Genomic DNA, 16,809 nt, shown 5'->3' on the forward strand with positions numbered 1-16,809 from the left:
AAGTGGCATTTCTGGTGGCTTAAGAGTCAAGTTAACGGATCGAAGGGCTTCGAGCACTAACCGCAGGTGTTTAAGATGTGCAAACGATTCTGCAAAGACCACCACGTCATCTGGGTAGGCTAGGCAACATTGCCATTAAAGCCGGCGTGGAGAGTGTGTCCATCATTCGCTGAAATGTGGCCGGTGCAGAACAAAGTCCGAAAGTTAGACTTTCAATTCGTAAATGCCGTCAGGTGTGACAAAGGCTCTCTTCTCACGATCTCGCTCATCTACCTCAATCTGCCAGAAGCCACTTTTTAGATCGATACACGAAAAATACATTCCATGCCGAAGGCGGTTGAGATTCATCAATCCGCGGCAAGGGGTAAGCATCCTTCTTGGTTACGGCGTTTAGCTTGCAGTATCGACTCAAAAACGTAACGTGCCGTCTTTCGTTTTTACTACAACAACCGGGGAGGACCATGGGCTATTTGAAGGCTGCATAACATCATCTTCGAGCATATCCTTAACTTGTGACTTAATAACTTCGCGCATGGTCGAAGAGACGAGGTAGGGGTGCTGGAGGATTGGGCGCACATCATCGAACGCACCGATTTGGTGCTTGGCGATGGTATATAGATGCACTTTTGACGATGATGCAAAACACTCTGAATTCAAGTAATAACGAAAACAGCTGTTCATGCTGGCTGACCGATAGCTCTGAGCTGACATTGAGATGGTCGAGTGATATGGGCGGTGGCACGGTTTCTAAGGACAAGCACATGGGGACATCATAACTGCATAATTGCAGCTTTGTTCTTCTGGGTCAACATGGCCATAATGAACGTTCGATGATTGCAGGGGAAGCGTTATCAGAGTAACCTGATCCCGGTTACGCTTCACAATTGATGTCAGGCTCAGGAGTTTCTTTTGTATAAAAAACATGAGTAACTTAACGAAAAAGTATGGTGACATCCCGATCAAAATGAGCGACAGAATTTTGTGTCGTGAATATGTCGCGCGACACTTATTTGTGTCGCGCGACAAGCGTCTCAGTCGTGCATTTTGCTGTGCGACAAAGACTTGTGTCGCGGGTTCTGTCGCACGACAAAATTGCCTGTAGTGGGTTCTGTCGCAAGAAAGGCTTCTCTCTTGTCTTTTGTCTTGCGACAAAGGTGTCTGTAGTTGGTTGTGTCGTGCGACAAACATTGTTCTTGTCCTTTGTCGTGCGACAAAGATGCCTGTCGCGGGTTGTGTCGCACGGAAAAAAATGTCTGTCACGGGTTCTGCCTTGCGACAGATGTCTGCGTGGGATGTGTCGCACAACTAATTTCTGTCGCGGAATGTATGCCGCGCGACGCAATTCTTTCGCGGGATGTGTGTCGCGCGACGCATTTCTTTAGCTGATAGTATGTGTCGCGCAAGAGATTTGTTTCACAAAATAATGTACCTGAGCGTCTCGGAACAGGCGTTGTCGGACTCAGACAGTCATTATACATTCAAAACTAATTTACCGCATCCAGGGTAACGCAACCATTACATTTACCACCGTTCCCAAACTCGGAGGAGAAAACTTTATTGAGGAGAATTCGGTGTGTTCTTTCTTCGTGAGAGGACGCTTCCCCTCAAGCCGCCCCAGGGATGGTCGTCATTCGATTGCTCTCGGCGACCTCCTTGGCCCAAGCCGTGATGGCATGTTGCCGGCCTGGATCAGAGCTAAGCAATGCATCCTCCCACTGTTCCGAATCGGTAATATACAGGCCCTCCGGCGGTTTCAATGTTTCACATTTAAACAAGATGTGCTTAGGTCTGCCCTCTGATCCCCGTAAACGGAACATGATGGGCAGTGCTCGCCAAGATGCCATTGTGCTAATTTATGTGGATTAAAGCACGCATACTGCAACCATCCACAATTTCAAACTTCCCGCGTACGGGCTGCCAATGCTTGCCATTGGTTGAAAATTAAAGAAAACTAAAGTTATATTTTGGCACTTAAGAACCTTTCAGAAACCAGTTTAATATTTGTTTTAATATTAAAATAGCCTCAATGAAGTATTAGTGCGTTTGTATTTATATATATCGTCTGCGTCTTCTCACGAGTCACTGCTGCGCAGTTACCGTACTACGCAGCTGTTTGTAAATGGCCGTTTACTTAGTTGTGTCACCGGGGGCTAGTTCGCGTTTTGTGTTCTCTTCCGTATTTTACTTCTACCTGCGTGTCATCTCGGCATCAGCTTCTTCCCTAATCCCAGCGAGCGTCCTTTACTAACAGCGGTGGGTCCGTCGTCGTCTCGGTATGCCGTCGGAGGCAGCGGTGAGTACCGTCGACAGGTAAGCCTTTCTCAGGTATGCATTCAAGCGGCGCTTGAATGCATGTCACCGTTGTGAATTCAGTTATTTATATTTGAGGTGCGAAAATCAGTGCAAGTAAATATGCATACACATATTCCACGAATTGTGCGGATAAAAAAGATTCACGAGTAACTTACAGGACAAAGTGTGCAATATAAACACCGCGGACCCCAAGGGTCCATCAAGAGATTTGCGGGGTTCGTTCGCGCGATAGCTGTGAAAAAAAATGATGAGTAACTACGCACAAAGTGTGCAATATAAACACTGCGGACCCCAAAGATCTATCTAGATATTTGTGGGGCCGTTCGCGCGATACCTGTGGAAAAAAAAAGAAACATTGGTAACTACAGGACAAAGTGCGCAATATACACCCCCCCCCCCCCGCTTCGCACGCAAAGAATGTCGCGCGATAGCTGTGAAAAACAAATCTTGAGACAAAGTGCGCAATATCAGCACCGCGGACCCTAGGGGTCTACTAAGCTATTTGCGGTGTCTGCGACCCCCTCCCCCTGCCCCCTTCACATACAAAGAATGGTTTCGCGATAGCTGTGGTCCGGCTAGACGCAGTTCTACTGGGTTTTGCAGAGAGGTTCATAGCCTACTTCAGTTTAACAAAGTCAAAGAAACGCAAGTGGAGTGCGGAAACAGGCAGTGCACGCAAGAGAGAGGAAAGATCGCCCTACGCCCTATGGAAGCACGAGCTCTGGCTCCACTGCCTCACGGGGCTGCAGTGCAAAGCGTCTTGATGGTCCGACGAGCGTGCGGCGAGGTTTTGGAGATAGTCGAATCCCTGTACAGTGGCATCCATACCAGCGCCGACGCGAAACGATGCTTTCGTTAATTTTTTTTATCAGTTTACTGGTTTTTCGGCTGACAACAATTCTTTCAGTATCCTTTTTTAGCAACTGACTAGCTTTTTGCCTGAAAACGATGCTTTCATTTATTTTTTTAGCAATTGACTGGCCTTTTGCCTTCAACGATGCTTTAATTTTTTTTAGCAATTGACTGGCCTTTTACCTTGCAACGATGCTTTCATTAACTTTTTTAGCAATTGACTGGCCTTTTTTCTGACAAGGATGCTTTCATTATATTTTTTAGCAATTAACTGACAACGATGCTTTCATGCGATTGTTAGGGCAGTTAAGTAATCTGCAGAAACTAAGCTCTTTTGTAACTGCTAAGCAGCAGAGAAGTGCCACTGCTTTACCTTCTTTAACAAGGTGCAGAGGTGCAAACTGAATTCTTTTCTTGAGTTGCCACTCTACTGTCCGCATATTTCAATATCTGTTTCCCATCGACAAGGTTAAAGTTGTTCATTGAGAGCTGTCATATATGTCACTCATGACCGCTTTGGGAAATGTGCCTCTAATGGTGCCGCAGATTTTTGCCTTAATACAAATATCTTGGTTATAAAAGCGAATATTTGGTACAGATCATATTTGCTGTCATCTGATGTATGGCAAATAGTGTAACCTGACTCACCATTTTCTTCCAGTACTCTTTTAAATTTAGTTTTCAATCCCTCTAAGGTGCCCACTTACTTTAGAGGAGTGTAAAATTCTCCCACTGGTTTTCAAAAAAATGCAAGTACTCAAGCCATGGGAATTAAAAAGCAAACGTAAGAAGCCAAATAGCATAACCTAATATGCAAAATAGTGAATAATTTAGAATGCTGTGTCAGAGATAGTTACGGAAAATGAAACCATCTAATGTGCTCCTTTAACTTTCAGTCCCAAGCCAGCCTTCAGCTGATACAAGCCGTAGTTCCCCCAGCAGCACTGCACTGGTCATACTTCCACTGCAGCCACCAGGTGTGAACTTTTCCTTTTACAGATATTCTCATGTTCTTCACAAATATGCATAACCGTAAAGTACTTTCCTGCTGTAAATCTAGAATTCAAATGCATGAACCGACTGCATACTAAACAGTGTGATGTACTATAAACTGTAAATGGAAGTAAATGAATAACCACCCAGACCAGCGTAGTGGCTTTAGGGCCATGCTAGTGTAACCTGACTTACCATTTCTTTTCAGTGTCCTTTAAAATTCATTTCTCAGTGTCTCTGAAGTGTCCTCTTACAGAGGTGGAGGGTAAAATAGTAGTAGTGGTCTTCAGAAATAAAAAAAAAACTTAGATGAAGGGAATTTTTTACTTCCTCCCCGCTTGAATTACATAAACCTAAGTGGCAGTAGATTGCAAAATTTTGAAAGTGTCAGAGATATCTGTTACAAATTAAACAATCCGCTGTATTTTTCTAACTTTCAGTCCCAAACTGGCCATCAGCTAGTACAAACCATAGGTCCCACAGCAGTACTGCACCACTTCTACCTCTGCCACAGCCATCAGGTAGGAAATGTTTATGCTTTTCAGACATTTGCATGTTCTCACAGGCACAGAATTTTTATGAATCTTGCTAAAATCATAAGAACATAAATGCCTTTACATTCTATGTAGTATATGGCATGTATTGTCAGCTGAAAAACTAAATTGGCCACCACTCATTGCCCCAAAGCATCAGTAGGGCGACATTGTTGTGTAGCGCCACTTGCTTGTGGCCAAAGTGCCATGAGTTATGAAAAATTTCGCTCTAACTCTTGCGTGGGTGATTGCCAGACAAATTTCTAGTGTGGCATTCGGCAGCTCTGCTGTTCATGGTTGTTATGAAGAGGAGTGTACATTGCACTGTGGCAAAGCAGTGGGATGGCCGTGATCAATCAAACTGCTGAAAGAACGAGGTACTGCGGCCAGGTATGCTGAAAAACTACCCGAGATGCAGCATCGGTGGCTACTGTAATGTACACTTCAACCCTGTACAGTAAGAGATGGTGTGCTTAGCTGCAGTGCTACTTCTTTTTGGATACTGTCTTTATTATTGCCTCTGCAGTTCTGCAATGGGCTTCATATTCTGTTCAGTAAGACCTCTTAGCACTGTTTAAATTAGGTGCTGTGGCATATTTTTAGGAGCATGTGGATCTCATATGGTAAGTTATTCAAGTTCTTGAATGAAATCAGATGAAGAATCTTATCTGTTATCATAAGAGTGCCCTCAGTCTAGTAAACAGTTACCGTCGGACTCAATGCCGAGTCTACTGAAACAAGTCATCATTTTTGATAGAAGCATATTGCCAAACTAAGTAAACTCTTATGCCTGGTTCACACTACGGGAACATTTGGTCAACCCTTGTCTGGCAACAGCACATTTCTATAGCTTTGGCAACCATCTCGCCACTTCAACAATAACTGTCCGGAAATATGTACCTGTCACCCAGCTACACAGTGGAAATTTCTACGGGAACACTTGGCGAGCTCCTTGTCTCACTAAAAAAAAAAAACCTTTGGCAACGCTCCTTCACTGCTCCTCAAGCATAGCCACTCGTATGGTCGCATACTTCCTGCGTGCTCACTTCTGTGGTCAAATACTGTGCATGGAGGAGAAGGGAAACATGGCACCAGCAAAGCTGGTTTTATTGGCAGCCTGTCTGACTGCTTGCAAGGCTCTGTACTACGGCATGCAACAGAGCGATGAAGAGTTTTTTTAAGTGCTGTCTTGATGCATGTAAACTGTTAAAAAATGGTCAGTTACCTTTAAGTGCATGCTGTGGTGGTGTGTTGTTGCCGGAAGTTTTGCTCGGCTGGTGAAAAAGTCAAATAACGCTGAGGGATGCTGTCTGCGTTTAGTTTTTGTTGCCTGAGGCAACACCTAGGCAACGTGCCTTGTTTCTGAGCTCTTTAGAAACAAGTTTGTTGTGCAACAATTTCTAGCTTGCTGGCAGATGTGTTTTGTTCGTGCCGCTGTTGTGTACCTCCAGTGTGAAGTGGATTTTTGGTAGCAGATGCTATTATTTATCACCTTTCATTTTTGATGATAAAGGATTATGTTTGTGATTCATATTCCTAACAATCTCCTCATGACATTTGCATAAGGGACGGTGTATCAAGCCATTAAACTAAAGCTGTTGTCAGGGGACTCACTGAAAAAAATGTCGAACCCATTGCAGAAACAATGCTGAAGAGAGTATTAAAGAACAAGCAATGCCCGTGGCAGTTTGTTTAGTTTCAGCTACTTATTGCTCTAGAGTAAAAAGTGGGCATCATGTTAAGGGCTGATGCAATTCCTTAGATCGTGTTTCCCAAACTGGCAGGATGGGATGTGTGCGACTGACAATAAATTCAAGGTATTAAAAAAAAGAAAACAGGAAAAACATCACCTAATTTCAGCCAACCAATTGCTCTGCGACAGCACGATGCGCTTTCTCACTGGTGGGGTGCGCTCTTCTTTATTATGACCATCAACATCAGGACAGCTGGATAGCACATTAGAAATTTATCAAGCTTGGCAGGTGGCCTTGAGAGGGAAGGTGAAGTTTGCCATCACTTCTTTTTTTTAACGAAAGCTTGCCATAAGGCATATTATAGAAACTCATGTAAATTATTTTCCGTAAGGAACTGGAGCAGGCTCCCACTCTTATCGTTGTCGGTGAGCCATTTAGAGAAGTCCTTTTCCTTTGTTGTGGCTAGTCCCACTTCCCACAGAATCTGTGTTCTTGATGCCTTTGTCCCTGCACAAGTCCACAGCAGGTGGCGAACGCCCACTTCTTCAGCTGTGTGGAATACTTCGGGCATATGGTTGGTCCGATGTCTGCTTGAGATTCCCATCGGCATGTTACTGACGGGGTAAGGGCCGCCCCAGCTCTTATCCTTCTAAGAGAAACCTCCTCCAATCTCGTTAAGTTATGAGGGAGGGAGAATGAGGGCACATGTACTTTTCCTTAAAGAGGATGCTAAGATGAGAACTTGAGTACACTGGCGCAAGCCAGTGGTGCGATGTAATAGTGTCAAGTTGCAGTCTCACTGCTTTGAGCAATAGTTCTCTACGTTTCTGGCTGTTGCTATTGTTTCACCAATACACAGTCATGAATTTGTTCAGGAGCAGCTGTTCTGTTCTGGACATGGTATACTAAGGCAAATGAATTTTCCATAAAACGATTGAAGATTTTTCAAAATATTCTTAAATAAAAGGTACAGGAATGCATTTGTTACTTTTAGCACTGGCGTCTCTAGGGTCACCCACACCCGTTGAAAAGGAGCGGCACCCGCTTCCCCCTCCCCATGTTTTCAGCACCAAATCGTAACTTCCTCCTCTGTCCTCATGGTTTGCTTTAAAGTCAAGTGTGCTTTTGCACCCAACCACGTAGAGCGAGTGAAGTGTAATTTTTTTTTCTTTTTAACCCTTAGACGCAGCACTATTGCCCCACGAATGACAATTCGGGAAAACATTACGTCAAAAGCACATATTTCCAAAAAAGGCAGAAACACTAGCATGTGTAAGTTTCGAGGACATTCACGACTTAATTAAGCAGCTTAATTAAGACAGGTAATTGCCCAATATAAGAAGAATGGGAAGTCAACTTTTACCTCGATAAGGTGCAGATTGATTTCCGCATCCAGACTGGAAAGTTACCAATGCTCATTGGTGCCATACCAACAGAAAACGTTAAGCACCAAATGGCCTTTTGAAGCTGGGAGACAGTGGGCATAACCAGGCTCAGTTTTGTTAATGCTTTCAGTTACATTTCTCATTTTAACAATGACTTTGCCTTTTTCAGAGAAAATAGGTAACTGCATAATGCACTACGTGAGCACCCTTCGGTACATTCACTTTCAATTCTCCTTTTAAAGCACCTGGCCTTTCTAAAAGTGCCCTCCTTATTTTTTTTGTAGTCAGCTCGCCATATCTGACTTGCCATTCCACTCAACAACAGGCATTCTGTGCCTTTCGGCATTTTGAAAGTGTGAGGCAGATGTGACTGGATCGAGGAGCGAGAAAGGCACAGGAGATAAATGAACATGACAACTGCCTGAGAGATACTGCCAGCAGTACCCGCTTGGGAAAGGAGAGTGAACTCCATATAAAGAAAAAGTGGCATGGCAGTATGGCTGCCAATGGGTGTTGTCTAACACACTTTTGTGCAGGGGTTTCTGATGGGTATCGGATTAATGCTGGTGTTTTCAGGGTGCACACACATACACAGGCCCAGTCCAACTTTATTTTGGCATGGAGTCTCTGGCATAAACTAAGGCCTGTGCTTTTAAGAACTACAAACAGAACAATTCGTTTACGAGAAGGTCGCATTCTCCAGTCAGTGTCTCAGCAGTACCAATACGCGCTTTTACACAATAATCATTTTGCTCTCCACCACTTCCTTTCTTTCGCTGCCCAGCTACACCCTCCGAGCGCTGCACCCTGTGCGGACCACACCTCACGCACCCCTCTCACGAGCCACTGTCTTTTAGTATATCATAATATGACGGATCTTGAATATTTCCTTCAAAGTTGTTCTGTTCATGCTAGCTGTCCTCTCACAACTAAAATTTTCCTTTTACTGCAACAAAAGAAAAAAATTTTTTTGTACTAGAATGGTGCTGTGCTCCTGTTGCACATTTAAAAATCCTTTTTATGGGTAGAACATTTGTGGGTGCGAAACACTAATTGTTGTTTTTGTTCCAATAACAGTGAACCACCGTGAGTGCCAAGGCCTCTTTGGGTGATGCTGCAGTCTCACAACAGGCAGGAAAGCAGTCAGAAGGTATGTTTCTGCTCATTATACCGAAAAAAATATTGAAGAGGGTTTATGGTATTCTTAGATGGTCCTCAGCTCTTTCTCACCAGTATTTATTCCTTGGGAGTGAAAACTAAACATAACTCGATGAGTATAACTTAATGAGTTTGAGCATTTAATACAAATGCAGTCTTCCAGATTCATTGAGCTTTGGCAGCCCACTGACCACAAGTCACTCCTGCTGAGAGGTATGAAGAAGCACTGAACAAGGGTAAATGGGGTATGCCTCAGTTCGCCGGTCGAGCCAACATTTGGACAAGTGGACTTGTCTGCGTCTGGGCAAAATAATAATCACTGGCAGGGGTTTAAATATGCTTTTGCTTCCAAATAAAAAAAGCTGGGGAGGGGAAAGGGGGTGAGAAGAAAGTAGGTCATGAAGTGAAAAAAAATTTCTTCAGTATGTATTTCTCAGGCTGGAACCAGGGATCCTCTGGCCTGCAAAAGAAGTAAGTGGCAGTACCAGGAACAACTACAATACCGGATAGACGATAAGTTACCACTTGAGCAGGTTTGGTGCAGATACACCTTACAAAGGGACAGGCTTTACAAAGAGCCCTGATAAGACATATATCTAAGGGGGACAATTCTTAAAATTTTCTGCAAAGGTGTGTGGGGGGAGGGAGAAGTACAAAGTGACATGATAATAACCATACAGGGAACTACAACTGACATGAAAAAAAAAATGTTCGAGGACTAATTCAAGCAACAAGTGATAAGGAGGAAACGTTTAGAGGAACATGCACAGGTTATGCTATTGTGGAAGGGAACTGAGTGTACATGCTTTGTGAATAAACTGCACAATTAACGCTATGTGGGATTGTTTTCCCGAATAGTTACGATGCAGAGGGAATATACTTACAAGGATTGTAATGTTCCCTTAGATGCATTATATTCCTGCTGGTTCCAACATTCTAAATTTATGAATTAGGTATGCCTATCTATATTTTCTGTCCCTTGCAGATTTAAAGCCTGACTGGAGAATATACAAATTAATTTCTTCGAACTTATGGTCTTTCTGACTGAAATGCTGGGAAACTGCTTTCGGGAGGTTTTTGCCTGCGTCTGCCCGATGTCCATTAAGCAGTATGTTAATAGGTTGCCCTGTCTCTCCGATGAACAGTTTATGACAAACGAGCATTCTAGAAGGTTGATAACAGATGTGCAGTTAAAGCCTGATTTTATGTGAAAAGTGAAATCGCTTGCATTACTTTTAACCGTGGTGTCTTTTTGTATATGACTGCACGTCTGACATCTAGGTCGAGAGCAAGGGTGTGGTTGTGTTGGATGCTTGTTGTCAAGTTTAGAATGTACTAAAATATTTCTGAGGTTTGCGTTACGTTTGCATGTTACCCTTGGTGCCTCCGGAAATATTTTCTTCAGGCGTTCATTACACGTTAGCTTGGAATGGTATTTCCACAGATTATTGTTTATGTTTGGAAGGGCATTGGAGTATTTAGTTACAAAAGAAGGCTGGCGTTCAGTGTTGGCCTTTGGTTGTTTCGTGAGCACATCGTTGCGGTTTAACGTGCTTGCTTTTTCGAGTGCATATTAAGGGAGTTACCAGTCAGGCTTTAAATCTGCAAGGGACAGAAAATATAGAGAGGCATATCTAACTCATAAATTTAGAGCATTGGAACAATACCACATAGCGGTAATTGTACAGTTTATTCACTACACATGTACACTCTGTTCTCTTCCGCAATAGCATAACCTGCACATGTTCCTCTAAAAACATTTCCTCCTTATCACTTGTTGCTTGAATGTTTCCTCGAACATTTTATTTTTCATGTCAGTTGTGGTTCCCTGTGTGGTTGTTATCCTGTGACTTTGTACTTCTCCCCCCCCCCCTGCCCACACCTTTGCAGAAAGTTTTAAGAATTGTCCCCCTTAGATATATGCCTTATCAGGGCTCTTTGTAAAGCCTGTCCCTTTGTAAGGTGTATCTGCACCAAACCAGCTTATGTGGTGACTAATCATCTACCGGGTATTGTAGTTTTTCCTGGTACTGCTGCTTTTACTTCTTTTGCAGGCCACAGAATCCCTGGTTCCAGCCTGAGAAATACATACTAAAGAATTTTTTTTTCACTCCATGACCTTTCTTCTCACCGACTTTCCCCTCCCCAGCTTTTCATCTTTGGAAGAAAAAGCGCATTTAAACCCCTGCCAGTGATGATCGCTTTACTCAGACGAAGACAAGTCCACTTGTCGAAACGTTGGCTCGATCTGTGAACTGAGTTGCACCCCATTTGCCCTTGTTCAGTGTTTCTTCATACCGTGTAAACCATCTTCCTCCTCTGTTTTCAGCCTTTCGAGCTCCACATTCTGCATTCAAGGCTAGCTCTCTGGGCAGTCAATATAGTTCTCTACTGCACTGTGCAGCTGTCTCATTGATATTTATTTTACATATTTATTACCATTTGTCAAAATTGTCAATCATATACATGCACCTTCATCATCATAATCAGCCTGACTACACCCGATGCAGGACGAAGGCCTCTCCCATATACCTCCAATTAACCCGGTCCTGTGCTAGATGCATCCACTTGACCCCTGCGAACTTCTTAACCTCATCCACCCACCTAACTTTCTGCTGCCCCTACTAAGCTTTCCTTCCCTTGGAATCCAGTTTGTTATGCTAAGTGTCCATTGGTTATTCTCTCCTCACACTACATGTCCTGCCCATGCTCATTTCTTCTTCTGGGCACTTTGCTATTTGCTAAATCAGTAATTTCTTATTTTTGCCCCTATCATCTGGCACATATGCATCAGCATGCAGTAGTAAGCTACTGCATTGTGTGAAAGCACAAGACACAGATGTAGCGCCCTTTTTAACAGCCCCTGCAAATTACTCTGCTTAGGGGCGGCAGCTATGATGCCGCTCTGATCCAAGGGTCAACTTGATGGGTTGATGGCGATCTCACCCTCCCATTCCAAATGAGGTACTCTAGGTTGCAGAAATGCTTGGCTGCTATAATTTGTTCACAAGTAGCAGTTCATGATTCTCATCATTTGTTCAATTATTTTTGCTGTTAAACATTTCTCATATTTCTCAAGTAAGAAGCCAGTAACAGGAACACTAGCTACTGCAAAGCAGTCAGCACTAAGTTACCGAGCATTACACTGCTCAAAGCTAGATTTTATGAATGCCCAAGGCTGTATTGACTGATGTGGAACTAAATGTCTCTATTGAACACCATTGAGTTATATACACTTTTGTTAGAAACGTGCAGATTCCAAGTTGACTGCATTTCTGAGTTCACATAATCAGTATAAATGAGAGCTCACTACCTGACCTCAAGCAAGTGTGGTGCAACAAAGACAAACACCATGAATGAAACACAACACAGGCACACACTACCAACGGTATTACAAAACAGAATACAAACTTTGTCTTTAACGCCCAAGCACAACTTCCTTTTCTACACCCAAGTACTTCACATTCGCACACCTCTTCTTTCCTTAGGAGATATGTCTGGCCAACAGTAAATGTTCGCAACCCTCACATCCCAAGTAGCGTCCAAGCAGAAAATACACGACCAAGTCCATCACTCACATCATCGAAACAAAACTGTCATAACTTCCACCACTTAGACACAAACTAAAAAAACCACCACACATCTGGAGCTGCAATAAATTGCGTTCAATCACAATACATCTAAAAGGCAAACCCAGTTTGTGAGTCTTAAAAGCGAAAAAATGCATCAAGGCATCACTTGAAATCACTGATCACCTTGGCCAATCTGGTCAGCTGCAGTTCATTACATACTGTGATGGCTTACCACTGCAAAGCCCCCTGGGTTGTGTGGTGCATGAGGGTAATATTGGATGGGCTGGATGGTACCCCAAGGACTTCTCGGAAGATGGACCTAGTACTGCAGGAACATACTCTAAAAGTCGTGATATGTAATGTTTTTAGAGGATAACCTTCGTCTTCTTCAAATGGAAAAGGGGAGCTTCACAGTGGTTCTGGCGGGCCTATATGAAGAGAAGGCGACCTTGAAGAATTTAGGAAGAATTAAGAATTTTGTGCTTGTGCAGAAGAAAGCTAGTAGAGCAAATATCATCACGTTGTGTAATGAACTGCAGCTGAGCAGATTGGCCAAAGTGATCAGCGACTGCAAGAAGAGTTGCCTTGATGTGCTATTTTCCTGTTAAGACTCATTAACTGAACTCTCCTTTTAGATGTATTGTGAGTGAACGTCATTCATTGTAGCTGCAAACGTGTGGTCTTTTAGTTTGCGTCTAAGTGGCGGAAGTTGTAACTTCCTTGTCCGCACAATGTGAGGGATGGACTTTTTTTGTTTCGCAAACTTTTTTTCAAAAATCATGTAAAGCATTTTCTATAGTATGCCTTATGGCAAGTTTGGGAAATAAAGAAAGTCCACTTCTCACCTTGGATGGGAGGGTTACTAACATCTATTCTTAGCCAGGCATATCTGCTTGGGAAAGAAGAGTTGTTTTTGTGTGATGTACTTTGGGTGTAGAGGAGGAAGTTGTGCTTGGGTGTGAAAGTGAAAGCTAGGGTTCCGTTTTGTGTTATAATTGGTAGTGTGTGCTTGTGTAGTGTTTCTCTCTCAGTGTTTGTCTTCATTGCACCACTGTTCTGGGTATCAGGCGCGAATTCACCCCACAAGCTGGTGAAGGAAGTGTATTTTGTTTACAACAAATGGTGCAGTTTTTTTTTATAACTGAACATAAGAGCAGTACAGTGCACGCAGTACAGTACAGATACAGTACAGTACAGAGCAGTACAGTACAAAGTAAACAGATGGCTCCCTAATGTACAGTACAGTACAGAGTAAACAGATGGCTCCCTAATTCTACAGGAGTCTGCAGAGCTAGATGACATTTTGCTCACACTTTTGATACCATATAGACAAGCATCAGCCAGTGACATCAGTGGAGAGGCGATGGCACTGGTGACAGCAGTGACTTTCGGGGTTTACGCAAAAACCTGAGTCATCTGTTTTGTTTTCAAACATAGTTCTGGATATTCCTCCAAGCTGTGGTGCGGTTGGTTATACCACGAGGCACAAGAAAGAAGATGGCACCTGTTTTTGTTTCTTACAGTCAGATAAAGATGAGAGCAAAGGGCAGCGAGAGCGCTACAAGTAGACCCTTCGGCGACTGATTGCCTTTGCAGCTAACATACGTTGCACATCTGCACTGCAACTTGATCAGGTAGTTCACAACTCTTAATTGTCGCACCTGCTTTTTGGCCTCACAACGAAGAGCGCAATAGCAAACACCTGCAGCTTGTAGACATTTTGTTTTATATACTGTCAAGTCATAAGAAGTTTAATCTTAATCGAAGACAGCAAAACTGCTTGTGAAAACCCATTCACTTGCAGTGCCCATGTGTTCGTACAGAAAAGGACACAAAAGCTGCTGCGAAGGTAACTGCAGTTATCTTGAGTGGTCACACCAGCCCGATATTGCCAAAACAGGCCCGGTCTGCTGAAGTAGCTTTTCTGTTTTCACTTTCACGAGTTTCAACGAGTGACTTCATAACCAGTCCTAGCAAGCGAGTGAACATCGTTAGTATCCCGGCAAAGTTACGCAGTGTTATTTCTCAGATCAATAAAGTTTCTTTTGAAGGTCATCAGGAACCTGCAGAACAAATTAAATATTCACGTAAAACCTAGCTCTGATCGAGCAGTATATTTAAGTATGGTACATAAGGTATATAGAATTTAATGCCCCAAAGTGGATTTGGATATGAGGGGTGCAAAATAAGCAGTATAAGATGACGTGCATTTGAATAAAAATGCTCCAAGTATAATAAAAAAAGCAGCAAATTTCGCTGCAAGCACTCATGGAGAACATTGCAGTTGTGCTGATGCACCTCTTCTATAGAGCGAAGCTAACAAAATAAGAGTACTCCTAAAAGCCTTCATGTGCATATTAACCTGTGGATGACATTGATGCATCTATACGAGGAAACAGCATGAAACTTTTTTTATCGACCAGGATGAAAGTTTGGCAGCGCACTATAAGCAAATGTTACAAAGGACTATAAAATTTTGTCTCTTAAGTTGCAGGTACATAGTGCTAGAAATATGATTCCTAGTTCCCTATCGTTGCCGGTAATAATTGTTCTTTAGCGTGAATTGGTGCTTGGAGCAGCGGAAAGTCCATAGAAAAGTCGTCATATGAGAAACACACTTCCAGTCATTCATATATTTGTCCTCCTTTCCTGCGCTAGCAATAGACTCAGGAGTTGACCTTTTTCTTGTACATTAAGCTTTTCATATTCATTTTACTTAATCAGTTACTACAGCCGCCTATGTACCGTAGCCACGCACTGTTGAAGCCATGGCGAAGGATGCGAATGCAGCTCTTTGTTGGGTAATTCCAGCAGAAATCGGCTTCAGAAGTGCTGAACTACTCTCCAAGCATAAACCAAACCATTTCTAAGCACAAGCGGCAGTCGGTGCTTTGGAACTGAGCGACGCTTTCGTAATTGGTCTACTCCTGAAACTACCTTTGTGAATCCTAATCTGCCATAGTAAAAAATACGGTACTTTGGAGAAGCATTAATCGCAGAGCTAGTACAAGCAGGGCGGTTGAGCCCAATTTGCACTGGGGGCAGCTGGCTTGGCTTGAGCAAAATCTTGCTTGTCGCGGTTATCTGCTCAGTATTCCAGACACCAACAAATTTCGCTCGCTTCATTTCTGACGTTGGTACTAGCGATAGGCTGTTTAGTTCGCGTATGGTTTGCGGGAGGAGGGGCCATCGCGGTGATGTTTACGGCGGTCGAGGAGGTGCTGCCATTGTGCGGTGCTTGACCACGCTGTTGACGCCTCGTCGGACGATACTCCGGGAACCATTTATAAATAGGATATTTGTAAATGCAGCTTCGTTCCACCAATCACTGCGTCGCTTCGGCTACTGTGCTTAATGGGCAATAGCTGCCGTAACCGAGAACAGCGGTGAGCTGTGTAACAGCAGCGAACCGCGATTGGCAGTTAACCATGGTTAAGTTCAGTAACCGTGGTTAAGCCAGCCGAGTAACTTGGGTATAAGAGAAACTTATGGTCAGTTTGAGTAGTGGAGTAGTTTCAGAGAGGAGGAAATTGTAAGCTGTGAATAGAAAAGAATTTGGTAGGGAAATATGGTTAATATGCTTGAACCAGGGCAGATGGCTGCAAGTAGAGCAAACAGTGATAATTGAAAATCAGTAGGGCAGTACTCTGTCCTACAGTGGAAGTAACCAGCCTTATGATGTCTATAATTGATGCAAACTTACCTTGAAACCCATATTGCACTAGGTTCTGTAGTATATATTGCAAACAGTGTCACAATTTCTAATTGCATTAAATGTTTTGTTGTCTACATGGTTATAATTCTCCATCCCCTTACAGTAATTGTGCAAATAGTCGAGTTGTATCAGTCATTGATGCTGCCATGCATTGTTCTTGCTTTCATTTCGTTCCTATATTGCTTTGTAGGTTGTATCTGAACTGTAGTATTATGGATGGGTGTTTGTAGCTTTCTACCAAGTCAGATTGTAATATTGATATTTAACCATGCTGATATTACCTATATTACCTAGTTTTGCAGATTCCTTGTGGTACTACCTCAAGGTGAAGGCCTGCCCTGCCGATGAGCTGCAGAAGCACCACAAAAAGGGGGCAAGGTACCTGGCGAGAAGGGCTGTGACCTGCAGTGGTAAATATCTTCTCATGGTCACGTTTGATTCATCTGTCCAGTTTAGGCAGAATTAAGTGGTTGGCTGTTATAATTTTTTCAGCATCACATTAGCAGGTAATGATTGTTATCATGGGTGTGGTGATTGTCTTCCTTGTCGAGCTCTTCTGATATGTTGCCAGTGAGAGGCGAGCAAAAGGAACAT

The 16,809-nt window shown here is 43.2% G+C and overlaps 1 long non-coding RNA gene across 2 annotated transcripts; it reads left to right on the plus strand.

Annotated features, from left to right (window-relative positions):
• The first annotated feature begins 2,128 nt into the window (after positions 1–2,128).
• Positions 2,129–8,925, plus strand: LOC146184819 (uncharacterized). Of its 2 annotated transcripts, none has more exons than XR_014708598.1 (4): positions 2,129–2,310; positions 4,062–4,142; positions 4,599–4,679; positions 8,848–8,925. It is a non-coding gene; the product is annotated as an uncharacterized LOC146184819 (long non-coding RNA). The 2 variants fall into 2 exon arrangements; XR_014708597.1 differs by having other exon boundaries at positions 2,129–2,293.
• Positions 8,926–16,809: the final 7,884 nt, after the last annotated feature.

This window comes from Amblyomma maculatum, chromosome 7 (genome assembly GCF_055883805.1).
Source record: "Amblyomma maculatum isolate TAMU_Amacu chromosome 7, ASM5588380v1, whole genome shotgun sequence".
Taxonomy (NCBI): domain Eukaryota; kingdom Metazoa; phylum Arthropoda; class Arachnida; order Ixodida; family Ixodidae; genus Amblyomma; species Amblyomma maculatum.